Source organism: Acipenser ruthenus, chromosome 7 (genome assembly GCF_902713425.1).
Source record: "Acipenser ruthenus chromosome 7, fAciRut3.2 maternal haplotype, whole genome shotgun sequence".
Taxonomy (NCBI): Eukaryota; Metazoa; Chordata; class Actinopteri; order Acipenseriformes; family Acipenseridae; genus Acipenser; species Acipenser ruthenus.
The window spans coordinates 41,206,349-41,220,495 of NC_081195.1; positions in this window are offsets into that span (position 1 = coordinate 41,206,349).

Genomic DNA, 14,147 nt, shown 5'->3' on the forward strand with positions numbered 1-14,147 from the left:
TAAAATGTAGCTGTAAAAGTTAAATGCTGTTAAAGTGTGGGCAGCAGTGTGGAGTAGTGGTTAGGGCTCTGGAGTCTTGACCGGAGGGTCGTGGGTTCAATCCCCGGTGGGGACACTGCTGCTGTACCCTTGAGCAAGGTTCTTTACCTAGATTGCTCCAGTAAAAACCCAACTGTATAATGGGTAATTGTATGTAAAAATAATGTGATATCTTGTAACAATTGTAAGTCGCCCTGGATAAGGGCGTCAGCTAAGAAATAAATAATAATAATAATAATAATAATAATAATAATAATAAATGAATGATGGATTGGGACAGCTTTAATTAACATGCTTCATTTCCAACCCCCCAACCCCCCCCCCCCCCCCCCCCCCACACAGAATACCTTCAAGTGAGTAGCAAAGTGTGGCCCCAAGCCAATTTCTCACAGATACCAAAACATAAGTCAATGCATCTCAGCTGCTTTTCATCTTCTGCAAGATCAAAAGGTACAAGTTGGTTAACACCAGTATCCAATAATACATCTACTTCTTTCCAAATTGTTCATTAGAGCAGTGAAACATTTAGCAAATGCGCATGTTAAGGAGATTCCAGTGTTTTTGTTATCTTCAGTTACTTATATATCCACCCCCTTCCCCCACTTCCAGGTTCTACTGAGGTCTGGAATCAATTTAGCAAGGCCTGTTTCTCTTTTTCATGACTGCCATTTAAGAATGCATGTTAGACATTGGGTGTTAAATCTTCCCATTATACAATGCTAAGAACTTGCAAAGTAAGTTCGTTTTTGATCATTTACGGGAATTCAGGTAACACTTTAACCCTGTATTAATTTGTTTGTATTTTATTGACTCATTTATTAATATTACTAAACACAAAAGATGTAAAAATGAAGTAAACAAATGGGTCCTTGATTTACAAGAATGCTTATATAACTAAAATGCATCCCCGGTTTTGCCTAGACTAACTCTTCACAACTAGAAACCTCCCACAATATATCTAGTCCTCCTAGTTATAAACAAGCTGGAGTTTTTGTAGCCTACTATAAAACATTCCAGCGGTCTATAGCCATTTATTTTCATAATCAAATGGATGCTTCTCTCTGCACTTTTCTTTTGGCATTGTACATAAATCATTTACTTAGAATGTCATATTTATCATAAATTGGTGGGAAGGTTTCCATCCCACTGAAAAATTGGAAGTCTCTGGATTGATCTTCAAAGCTCAATGAGAACATATATGATAATGGATTGAACAGGATTGGATTCTATGCAAGGGAATATGTCAATCAACAAGTTCTGTTGATGTCATAAGCAGCCTGGTATATTATTAATTATCATATTTAAATAGTCCTGTTGGAGATAAACTAATCCACTGATTCTCATTTAGATCGGATCAGGGACCCAGGTTCCTGTTCATACTGGATCACATGAATCTTAGTCAGCTTTTTATTTCATTCATTCACTGTATTAAGCTCCCTACACCCCCTCTTGCACCCTCAGCTCCTGTGGGCCAGATTTATCTTCTTTAAAAAAATACAGTACATATAGTTATTTATGTCTGTTTGTGCCTTTTAGTGTTTAGTTTTTTTTCTCTTCTATAGGTGTGTGAAACAATATATTCTGAAATAAAAATGGACAGTGACTTCAACAGGCTGTTATTGCCTGATAACAGAGTTATTTTGATTGCAGTAATGCTCTGATAAAGCATGCTGCTATCTGCAATAGTAAAATACTTTCAAAGAGAAAAAAAATGTACACTAAATGGACTGTTAGCTAAGTTGATTACCATTCCTTTTGATATTATATTGAGCCATTTAGCTTTAATTCAGTGCATGTCACTAAACAAGTCATTCAAATTAATTGGTAGTGGCTGCACAATAAAAAGTACAATTCTGTCTTTCATACTTTCCCAGTAGGTTTCACAAATGTATTTATTAATTTCACAGAAAAGTGGAATTCAAAGGGTCCTATTCAGTCATGGCTATTTATTTGAAAACATTTAAACAGGATTACACAAAACAGCCAAGTTCCAGAGACATCCTGTCAACAGTGCTGTCAACAATCAGGTTTCAAAAGCAGCATGGTTTTCCCTTCTTCAAGGTTCGAGATGCAATGGATAAAATTAAAATGGATGCAATTCTATTGTTGCCTACTAATTACTAGTTCTTGCTTTTCTTGAGCTGTCAAAAACAGTGCCAGGCAATATAATTTATTTTCACTGCTACATAACAATGCACACATCTTAAAAAGTGTAGTCCATACTTACTCACTGGTATAAGACTATTTACTTTGCATGGAACTTGTCTCAACTGTAAGGTTATATCCTGTGCTTGTTATATCTGGCTTTCATGCATAACATGTTTTCTCCAGCAATGTCAGAACTGCCTTATTCATGCCCACGCTTTAGTTCATTGAGAGCCAAAGTCTACAATCCATTGAGGAAACACTTCTGGAAAAAAAAAGTCATGGTGTAATAGAATGCAGAATCCGTCATCAAATCCTTTATCCTTTAAGAAACTAATGGTGTTGCTATATTATATAACTGAAGTGCTTGGAGGGTTTTGATGCCCTGCACATGGAATTAGATGTCTCCTGTTTCAGCCCCTTAATTAAAGCACTATATATTTGAGATGACATTAATATGCACAAATACTTTTAATGTGAATTTGACATCCACTGATTTAAGCATCACATATCATAAGGTTAAATGTGTATTTTGCACTGATCTGTCTGTGTCGCTTTCTCACCCTGGGCAGGATGTGATGTTGGCACAGCTGGACAGTATTTGTATGTGTGTAATAAATAACAAAGGGTGAGGTCAAGGCTCAGGTTATTTGTTATTTTTAAAAGCTCTCTGTTATGTTAATGACTGTTATAAAGGAGCATCGAAGTGTCTCTTCCAGCTGCCTTAAACCCACTTTTTCCAAAATATGTTTTTCAGTACAGTTTGAAAACCTATTACTTCCAAAAAGAGATATTAGTGTGATGTATGATTATATCTGTATAAATAAGTCTCCTACATAATCCCAAATACTTAATTGGATAACACATTAAACTATATTTAAAAAAATCCTAAATATTGGTTAATAAAGTTACCCTTTATTGCACTCATACTTGAACAAAGTCTCTCTTGGCTATAATTTGGTGTGAGTTCAATAAATTAAAATCAAATTCTTTAGCTGGCTTCACTGAAACACAGTACCATGTGTATGATCCTCTGATGGTCTTTTGTATATTTGTGAACTGAATTTTTAATTAACTAACCTAATGTTAAAATGTCTTCCCACCTAAAATAATTTAGCTCATAGACAACATAGCAGTCGATTTTTAAAATGTATAGACTATTTGTCTGCTATCTTTAAATTTGAAGGTAAAGAGGAAGCTGTTTGATTGTGTGTGTGTGTTCCTTGTATAATGACATCCAAGGCACTCCATTACCCCCTTTTAATTACAGCTATGGAAAAAAAGTTTTGCATCACCTAGAATTGAGATTGAGACATAATTTTAAAAAATAACTATTTTAACGTAATTTAGATATATTATTTTACATCATGTAATCATATAAACTACAAAATTATATCACAAAAGTCTACCAGAAGCCATAATAGTGATATAGTATTTCATGTTAGATTTCAAAATGCCACATTTTTCATTTGTTGTCAGTTTTTTTCATTATGTATATGGAAAACTACAAAGCTGTATGTAATTCAATATGTTAACTTAACATTATTCAGCTGGTTTTATTTGACTTTTAAAGCAAAAACTTTATAAAATTCTATAGCGTGATGCAAATCTATTGGCTATAGCTGTACCATCATCACTACTTCTTTAAGTCTCCTGTCCAAATATTGACTGACAAATTAGGTTGTATAATTGCATACATGTACATTCTAATGGATATTGGGAGCTCTTTTCTACTAACAAACAGCTATTATCATGAAATATATACTAACATTATTATTCTGAGGTGATCGGAAATGGTCATGAAGTTGGCCCTGTTAAAAAAAAAAGGTAGTAAGTGGATTTAGTAAGTAGATTTGCAAAGGGTTTTAATTTTTTGAGAGATGTGTTAGCATGGATAAAGAGTTTAAAACCCCTGTGGTTAAGGGACGATATCCAACCCATGACTCTCAATATTGGGCCCCAAGGCACTCCATGCATATCTTCCAAAAATCAATGATCTTTAAAGCTGAAAGATTATGTTATATTTTTTGGGAACAGTTCCATTATTGTCACTAAACAAAGCAACATTATTTTTCAATTGTCACCTTCCATAATGGTTTAAGTCATTTTATCAAATTTTATCATCCTGATCACTTTAACTCAGCCTCCCTATGCTGTAATCCTTCCCTCTCTCTGCACATATGGGTTCATTCTCGGTTTCTTTGTCTCTGTGAAATTATGGAATTGTGACACTGTTTCAGAGAGCCCAATAAACTACATCTGGAAGGAATAAAACAAAAATATCAGAGATACATCACCCCTCCCCATCCAACTAGTGACTCCATACAATTTTATACCTGACACTGGCGGATGTGTTATAATAACTGTGTTTCTAATTATTTCACATACAGTTAAGTAACCTGTTTATCTGCTAAAGTGTGTGGAACAGATTCATTCAGTGGATGGCACTTTGCGTATTACATTACCTCATTGTTTCCATTAATGCAATATTCCTTCTCTTGATGAAGCTTTGAACTGTCAAAGATTGCTTTGTTGTCTTCAAATGTTTTTGGAGAGAACTGCTTGTTGCAGTTTTATAAGGATGCTGTCTGGAAAGTTTGGAAGGGCAGCTTCGAAGAACATATTTTCCATTTGAGCGTCAGAGTCTGTGAAACCAGTCAAAACGGATTTATCTATCTGTAAAACCCCAAGACTGCAAAGTTGTAAATAATTCCATTACACTGAGCTCTATTCAAAAAGCATCGCTGCAATTAATTTACTGTAAGGAATGATTTCTGAATACAGCCCACTGTACATTGATAGTAGCTATGTATAAACTATATTTTCAGCATCTTGAAAATATCCTTCAGGAGATGCATTATTTTTCCTCATGGCAATATCAGCTTATGTATAGTATACAGGTAGTGGACGAAAAAATGGAAACACCAGTGCAAAGTCACTTAATAGGGCGCTGGGCCACTATGGTATCCCACTCTGTGGAGTTCTTGGCGGACCGTTTTTGATGAAACTGGCTGCTCGCGCCCCAGGTTGAAATTTGATCTGCAGTTGCTCGCCTGTTTTGCCTTGCACGTCGAATTAATGCACGGATAGCATGATCCTGGAGTATGTGCTTCTGCCTACTGTTGCCCTTTGCTGATGATGTCTTTCCCTCGGAGTTCCATGCTGTCTTGGTCACTGAAACTCCTGCCAAACGCGCCCCAAAAATCACCCCTCTTTCAAAGTCACTGAGGTCTCCTCTTGCAGCCATGCTATCCATAATTATAGGCAACCAGGCCTGTCTAGCGTTTTTATACATGACCCTAAGCATGCTGGGATGTTATTTGCTTAATTAACGCATGAGCCACCCCTGTGTGGAAGCCCTTGCTTTCAATATACTTGGTGTCTTGGTATACTTGCTATATACACACACACTGCTGTGCAAAAGTCGTAGACATGTTGCATTTTTCTACTCTGATGCATTATGAGCATCAACAATTTACTCAAAGCCTCCACTAGTGTTTTCTACTATTAAAACAACCTTGACTTGCACAAAGAAGGAAGAACATTGAGTGAAATAGCTCACGTCACTCAATTTTCAAGGTGTGGTATCCGAAGCATAATCAACAAGTACAGAGAAACATCATCTGTAATTGACAATCCTAGGACTGGAAGACTCAAAAAGCTGTCTAACAAGGCTAAGCAATACTTGAAGATAATATCCTTAAGGAATAGAAGGAAGACAAGCATTAAATTGACAACAGAACTGGCAGAAGGCACAGGTGTCGTTATCCATCAAATCAACAGTACGAAGGTCACTCTTGAAATCAGGACTTAAAGGATGTGTTGCAGTAAGAATACCACTGTTAAGAAAGGGGAAGACTGAAAGACTGAAAGGCTAAAATTTGCACAAGAACACAGAAATTGGACTATGGAATAATGGTCAAAGGTGCTTTGGACTGCTGATGGATGGACAACGACACCTGTACCTTCTGCCAGTTCTGTTGTTATATAGCCTTCAGCCATGTATTATATACAGTATATATATATATATATATATATATAGAGAGAGAGAGAGAGAGAGAGAGAGAGAGAGAGAGAGAGAGAGAGATTATGATATCCCTCCTCCATACTTTAACTATGCTTCCTTTTTATTTTGCCCATAACATATTCTAATGACAGTAAGCATTCTGTTAAACAAATACACTGTAAACCCACAAATAACTGTCACTAGTATTTAATGAACACACATGCATAGCACAACAGTTCAAAGTTGCCTTGGTTTTAATGAGAAGTGTAGTATTAGAGTGGTAACATAACTCGTAAAATGTATACAGCCTAGTTTAAATCTAAACAAGAGGGTGGAGGAGTAGAGGAGACACCAGATGCAGAATAATCTGATAGTTCTAGAGTTGTATTTTCCCAGTGGCATACATATGTCAGGTTATGTATTGTTATTAAGATTTATTTAATTCTAATTTTGATAGCAGAAATAGATTATTCATGAAAAGACATACACATATTATACTATATGCATAATATGTGCCATGTTGTAAAGTATATAGGTCTGTTTTTATGTTTACTAGCTATTTTCAGACAGACTGCTGATTGAGATCAGGGGGAGCTTCATTCTTAGTACGATACAGGGAGTAATGAGATAGGATACTGTTGTTTTGAGAGATTAGAGAATACTTGCTATTTTGTACACAATCAAAACAGGAAACATTTTGTCCTTTTAAAGTTTACACTGGTCATTCTTTTCAAAAGAACCCATGTATGTTAAATCACATGACAGATATCCTGTTTAGTTTTTACAGCCAAGTAATGGGACCTGCCTATGAATGTTTAAGTTATCATTCTATTATTATTACAGTTACACATGGACTAGGGCTTAAATAAAAAGACAGTTGTCAGTGTTAACATTTTCTAGCTCACAATTTTCAAAACCATAATGCCAAAAACAAAACACAGTTATATGTTGTGTCATTAAAAGGTTTTATTTCCCCAACTCTTGTTGGTATTCTTCAAGGAGTAAGTGTAGCATTTATAACTGTTCCATGAAGTCTTTCTTAAAGTATTTCAATGAATAAATCCACAGTTTAAAAAAAAAAAAAAAAACGCAGATTATCTGCCGTTGTCCAAAGGAAAGTAACCTAGAAGTCAGCTCAATTTTCTTTTTGTTCTTTCCATTAGCCATATGGGGAAATAATGGTGAACATCAAATAGGGGTATGGTATTAATTTGTGTGTATCTATTGTAACTAAAGTGAAGGAAATTGAATGGGGATGAATGAGGTTCACCAAAGGACTGGACATGTTTGTGTGGCTTTACATGAAATACAAATTTCTTTCTCTTGCAGGATATTATATTATAAGTGGGAAACTGTAGATCAGAAACATAATTGGAGGGTTAAGAATCTTAGGCATGTCTTTCAGCAGTTCTCTAAAATTAAAAACAGATGTTTATAAACATGTATTTGGTTACACAGCATTGTTTAATTAACAGCAGTCCCTATGTCCAAATGTAAATGCTACACAATAATAATAATAACAATAATCCACTTCAGATGGACCCATTATTGTTGGCTAACTATTGTTTTGTCCTTCTAAGGTGGGTGGAAAAGCTTATTATTGCCTATACATATTATAGTTAATGTTCGTGCTTCAAGCACATAAATACCCACCAAAGGTTTAGCAGTTCCTTAAAAGTAAAGGGGACAGAATATTGTATTCAATGGTTTACATGGCATGGTATGGTGACCTGCAGTGAACACAGCAGTGTAGATAATTAGAGGTGGATCGTCATAAAATGGCGAGTTTCCCCTCACAGCAGTGACCTGAACACCCCATGACATTTAATGCAGGTTCTTTCTTTAGCAGAGATTGTCGAAATGTTTTGCACAAATAGCTAATTTATTGCATATGTGCTCTGCTTAGCTCTCCAAAGCACCTTTGGGCAAAGGTTAGAAGTCACTGAGTGGATTTTATTTCAGTTGTTAAATGAGTACTGAGAATCTGGTGCTGAGTAAAGGAACCCAGAGCAGAAGAGAAAATTAAAGGGCAAAGGCCACCAAACACATCTTTATTTGATCTGCGAAGAATGTTTGAAAACATTTGGAAATGATGGCTTGAGAGAAGCAAGCAACTAAGAAAGTAAATGGGAGGGCAGCATTATTATCCCAGAAACACATTCCGATGTAGTCTTGATCAAAGGTGCCTGTGAACTGGATGGTTTGTGGTGACGTCAGGCCAGGAAATAGACAGACAACAGTTTTGTGAGTGAAGGCGATTTATATATTGTAAAATAAATTATTTAAACAGAGAAAACACTTTCCAAAACACACGTTTGGCCAAAACACACAGACAAAACACAAAAAAAGCAAACACTAAATCAAACAAGTATTGTGCTGGTTCAAAGCCAGCACAAATAGCAATTGTTTATATTTATTTATTTAGTTCTTACTGTCTCGCTCTCTCGTTCCACCCAACCCCAAGTGAGTGATTCATGCCTCTATATATACAGCTGTGTCAGGACTCAATTGCTAATTAATCATTCACTTGAATCCCGGCACGTGAACTAATTTGTGCAATCGTCATGCCCACATGCTAATACACAGTTTATCTGCACATAAAGTGATTGTGCAATCCTAGTGCCTAAACACAAAATACCCCACCACATATCTCCCCCCTTGTGCACAGCACACATGGCCTTAAAGACCACCTTCCCCCTTAAAATCCCCTAAGTCTTGGGCATCTTCCTAGGCCAGGAAGGAGGTATTAAGGGGTTCACGGGTGGCAATATTGCCGGTGGCAATGCTGCCAGTGTCAAGACTGACAGCAGCAATGCTGACCTTGGTGAGGCTGGCTCCTCCAGCCGGGGCAATCCTGTTTGCGGAAATGCTGACAACGGAGCGAGGTCCTCCTACAGTGGCAATGCTGTCAGCAAAAATGCTGGCAGCGGAAAGGGGTGGCACACTCCGGCAGTGACGGCAGCGCTGCATACTTCGGCAGTGCAACTATTGTGGGTGGAGGTGGTCTCCTCACCTCTCCCCCTTCTCTGTAGCTGGAGGCTCCCTTCTCTTGGGCTCCGGCTCCAGAATTTCCGGCAGCGCAACTTCTACTGCTGGATACAACAAAGCCCTAGCCTGCCCAGGTGGTGGCGAACTGGCCTCCCCGGGCTATGGTGAACTGGCCTCCCTGGGCAATTGCAAACTGGCCTCACTGGGCGATGGAGGCTCGGCAGCCCCAGGCGTTGCAGGCTTGGCAGCCCTAGATGTTGCAGGCTCGGCAGCCCTAGGCGTTGCAGGCTCAGCAGCCCTAGGCATTGCAGGCTCGGCAGCCCCAAGCGTTTCAGGCTCGGCAGCCCTAGGCAATGCAGGCTAGGCAGCTCTAGGCGATGCAGGCATGGGCAGGAGTTGATCCGTGGGAGGCGATGACGGGAGCTGATCCTTGAGAAGTAACTTAAGCTCCTCTAGTGCTGGTGGTGGTGGGAGCAACAGGTAGTCTCCCTCTGGTGGTGGAGGTGGGAGCAACAGGTAGTCTCCCTCTGGTGGTGGAGGTGGGAGCAACAGGTAGTCTCCCTCTGGTGGCGGAGGCGGGAGCGGCAGGTAGTCTCCCCCTGGCGGTGAAGGCAGGAGCAGAAGGTAGTCTCCATCTGGCAGCGAAGGCGGGAGCAGAGGGTAGTCTCCCCCTGGCGGTGGAGGCAAGAGCAACAGGTAGTCTGCCCCTGCACCCTCTCTGTCACCCCTCTGGACCTCTCTGATCACTATTTCATCTATATTTTTCTGTCTCTCTCCCTACTACACCTACCCCCATTGTCACCTCCCACCGTAACGTCTGCTCTCTCTCCCCATCTGTCCTTGCCTCCACCGCTCTCTCTCACCTCCCTCCTATCGACTCCTTCTCCCAAGTCTCTGTAGAATCTGCTACCTCCACCCTCTTCTCTTGCCCCACCTCCACCCTCGACTAACTCTGTCCCCTCATCTCCTGACCTGTCCGCCCCTCCCCTCCCCAACCATGGCTCTCCTCTGTGCTCTGCTTGGCAAGAACCAAACTGCTCTGCTGAAAAGAAATGGAAGAGAACCAAACTCCCTGCTGCCCTAGACCTCTACCGCTCCCCTCCTCTCCTCCTTCTCCTCTACTCTCTCCTCTGCTAAACGCTCCTATTTCCAATCTATTATCCAATCCTCCACTAACAACTCCTCGGAAACTATTCTCTACCTTCTCCTCCCTCTACAACCCTCCCCCTCCTCCTCTCCTCTATCTCCTCTGATGACTTTGCCTCTTTCTTCTCCTCTAAAATCTCTGATATCCATACTCTTTAACACCTCTCCCTCCCCCCCACCCACTCCCGCTTCAATCCCAACACCCTCTGTCTCCCCTACTAACTCACCCTCCTTCTCCGAATTCTATCCCCTCTCAGACTCTGACCTCCCTCCTCCAGGGCCACAAACCCACCACGTGCACCCTGGACCCCCTCCCTACTCACCTCTTTCAAGCTGCTGCTCCTGCTGCTCTCAACACCTCTCTCCTCTATGGCCTCTTTTACTCTGCCTTCAAACAAGCCTCTATCACCCCCCCTCCTCAAAAAACCTACCCTCGACCCCACCTTGTCTCCTTCTTACCCTTCCTCTCTAAAAACCTCGAGCAGGCAGTACACCACCAGCTCTCTGCTTTCCTCTCTAACAACTCTCTCCTCGACCCTCTCCAATCTGGTTTCCACTCTGCTTACTCCACTGAAACTGATCTCCTGTCAGTCACTAACTCGTTAAACACTGCCCATGCTGCCTCTTTCTCCTCTCTCCTAATTCTCCTTACACCTACCAGGTAACCTGGAGCGGCTCAACCTCCACACCTCACCCTCTCTCAACAGGAGTCCCCCAAGGATCAGTCTTGGGTCCTCTCCTTTTCTCTCTCTACACCCACTCCCTGGGCCCCCTCATCGCATCCTATGGTTTCTCATACCATTTCTATGCTGATGTTGCCCAGATCTTCCTCTCCTTCCCCCCCTCTGACCTCACCATCCCCTCCCGTATCTCTACCTGTCTGTCTGCTATCTCCTCCTGGATGCACTCGCATCACCTCAAACTCAACCACTCTAAACCTGACCTCCTTTTATTCCCCTCCTTATCTTCCCCCTCCTCTGATCTCTCTATCTCCATTCCTCTGGAATCTACCACGCTCTCTCCCTCCTCCTCAGCCAAGAACCTCGGAGTAACCCTGGACCCCTGTCTCTCCTACTCCCAGCACATCTCCACTCTAGCATGCACCTGCCGATTCTTCCTGAGCAACATACGAAGAATCCGACCCTTCCTCACCAACTACTCCACGCAACTCCTCGTCCAGGCCCTGGTACTTTCCCGCCTAGACTACTGCAACTCCCTCCTGGCCGGCCTCCCTGCGTCCGCCACCTGTCTGCTCCAGCTCATCCAGAACTTCGCTGCTCGTCTGGTGTTCTCTCTGCCTCGTTTCTCCCACGCTACTCCACTGGCTCCCGATCACCGCTTGCACCCAGTTCAAGACTCTTGTACTTGCTACCAATGCCTTGACCAGACTTCACCCAGCAACCTCCAGACCCTGGCTCCTCCCTCGTGGGCACTGGATCTGGCACCTGCTTCTTCCCTTTCTTCTGGGGACGTCTGCTCCTTCCCTTCTTCCTCCTTCGGACCGTGCCATGGAGGGGGTTTGTCAGGTGATATGTGCCCGGCCTAGCCAACAGCAAAGCATCATTCTTCACCTTTTAGGCAGGTGAGGCATACGTCCATCCCTTGGTCCATTCTTCTCCACTTCCAAAACACACACACAACAAAAAAAAAAAAAAACTTAAAAAAAAAATTCACCCGCAGTACTGTTCCTGGCCTGCATATTGCTGTATCCCACTTCTTGATAAGTGAACAGGATGGTTTGTGGTAATGTCAGGCCAGCAAAAGGTTTAAAGCAAGCACGACTAGCAATTGTTTATATTTTTTCTTTAGTTCTTACTGTTTCGCTCTCTCATTCCACCTCTGAACACCCAACCCACAGTGAATGATTTGTGCCTCTATATATACCGCTGTTCCATCATTCACTAGAATCCCGGCACGTGAACTAATTTGTGCAATCTCCGCGCCCACATACTATTACACATTTTTTCTGAACGTGAAGTGATTGTGCAATCCCCATGCCTAAATACAAATATACATTTTAAATCACTTGTGCTACATAACCCAATTTATACCCCATGCACCAATATATACACACCAACCATAATACACCACATACAACATAAAACACAAAATATGCACAGTGCCTTACACCATTTTTAGGTTCTGGATTGAGTAACGCAGCTGACAAATCCTTCAGAAGTATACCAACTATGAGACTGAAATGTTCTCAACTAGGTTACTATGTTTTGCAATTCCCATCTTCAGCTTCTGAGCATCTTTTTGGTGCCATTACCTGTTCTCCTTCATCCCCTTACTCTCTCAGAGGACCCTGGGTGTTACTTCTTATTGCAGTGCTTATTATATCAGTATAGTCGGGAACCATAGTCAAGACACAAGATGCCTTACACCAGGTTCTAGCTATTAAGTGGCCATTATTCTGGTGGGGGTAACAGATTGCTGTTGAACCCACCAGAACAGTTATGTGATAAACATGTTTCTTCAGTGTAGACAGTAATGTGCTGTTTTAACTCACAGTACAGCATGTGGTATTTACATCTGACACTGCTGAGATCAATGGAATTGACCCATTTATCTTAAGAGTACCTGACATGGTTTGAGTCACAATGTTCTGTTTACCAACAAGATTTTTTCATTATGTTATCTGCCTAGAGTATAGGACATAAGGAAGTTTATTAATCAGGATCCTATCTTGACCTAGTTTGAGCGAACTGTAACTTGTACTCTCCAAACTGATTGCTACAATATTTGGGCTATAGAAGCTGCCACTTTATTGTTCAATATCACATGGCAGAATTGGGTTTATCATTCACAGATATGCTTGTAAAAGAGAAATAATGGTGTTGATATCAGAGTTTAAAATTCACGTGGTCCTATTCAATGAATCGTAATAGGAGTGTGCCAATACCTGTATTTTCTGAGTAATTGCCTTTAAAAAATGTGAAGCTGTTAGCATTAATTAAATTTAATAAAATGTGTTAATTACTCAACACAGAACAATGCGGTCCCTCGGTTTCCCTTGTTTACACAATTATTGAGTATCAATCAATAACATTATGTCCTAATTCTATTAAAAGTATTAATTTATAAAAATAAACAACATATTTTTTTTTAACAGTTTTTCAGGAATAAACTAACCATATGGATAGGGATGCCTATTTCAATTACCCGCTACATCCCAGTAGCTATATTGTTATGTGTATTGTTCATATTTTTAATGTTATGTATTCCCAAAGTTACCAATGCTACAAAAATGTTACATATTTAAAAGCTGTTACTTTGTATTTCTGCGCATGCATCACAATAGGACAATGCTCAGAACATTTTTAATAATAATTATGCACTGTCATAATTTGTCAGTGTTGCTGTTTTCTTCAAGAGACCTTGGACAAACATGAAAATGACTTCAAAAGTATGATGCATTTTTTTAACATATCGAAAATCTGCGTAATATGACACGGCTCCATTGACTCTCAATAGAAAAATATCTCCCGAGCTCTCTATATCCTATAATCCTTCGCATGCAGCATAACACCTCCCTCGCCAACCCTGACCCTTCTCTCGCCACATTTTACAAGTCTTTGTCTGAAACAGCACGTCATTAGCAATTCGCCAACCTGATTCCTCATGCCACAATCTAATTTCTTGAGCCACAACCTGATTCTTTGCGTGCTGCAAACTGATTCCTCACTCTGTATTTTGACAGTTTTTTGTCTGAAATGGCGCCTCATACTAAACCACAATGCAAAAGAGGCTCATTTGCATCAGTGGTTTTAGAGCTTTCAACCTCATCTCACAGACAGGGGTCAATAGAATCTGTAACAGT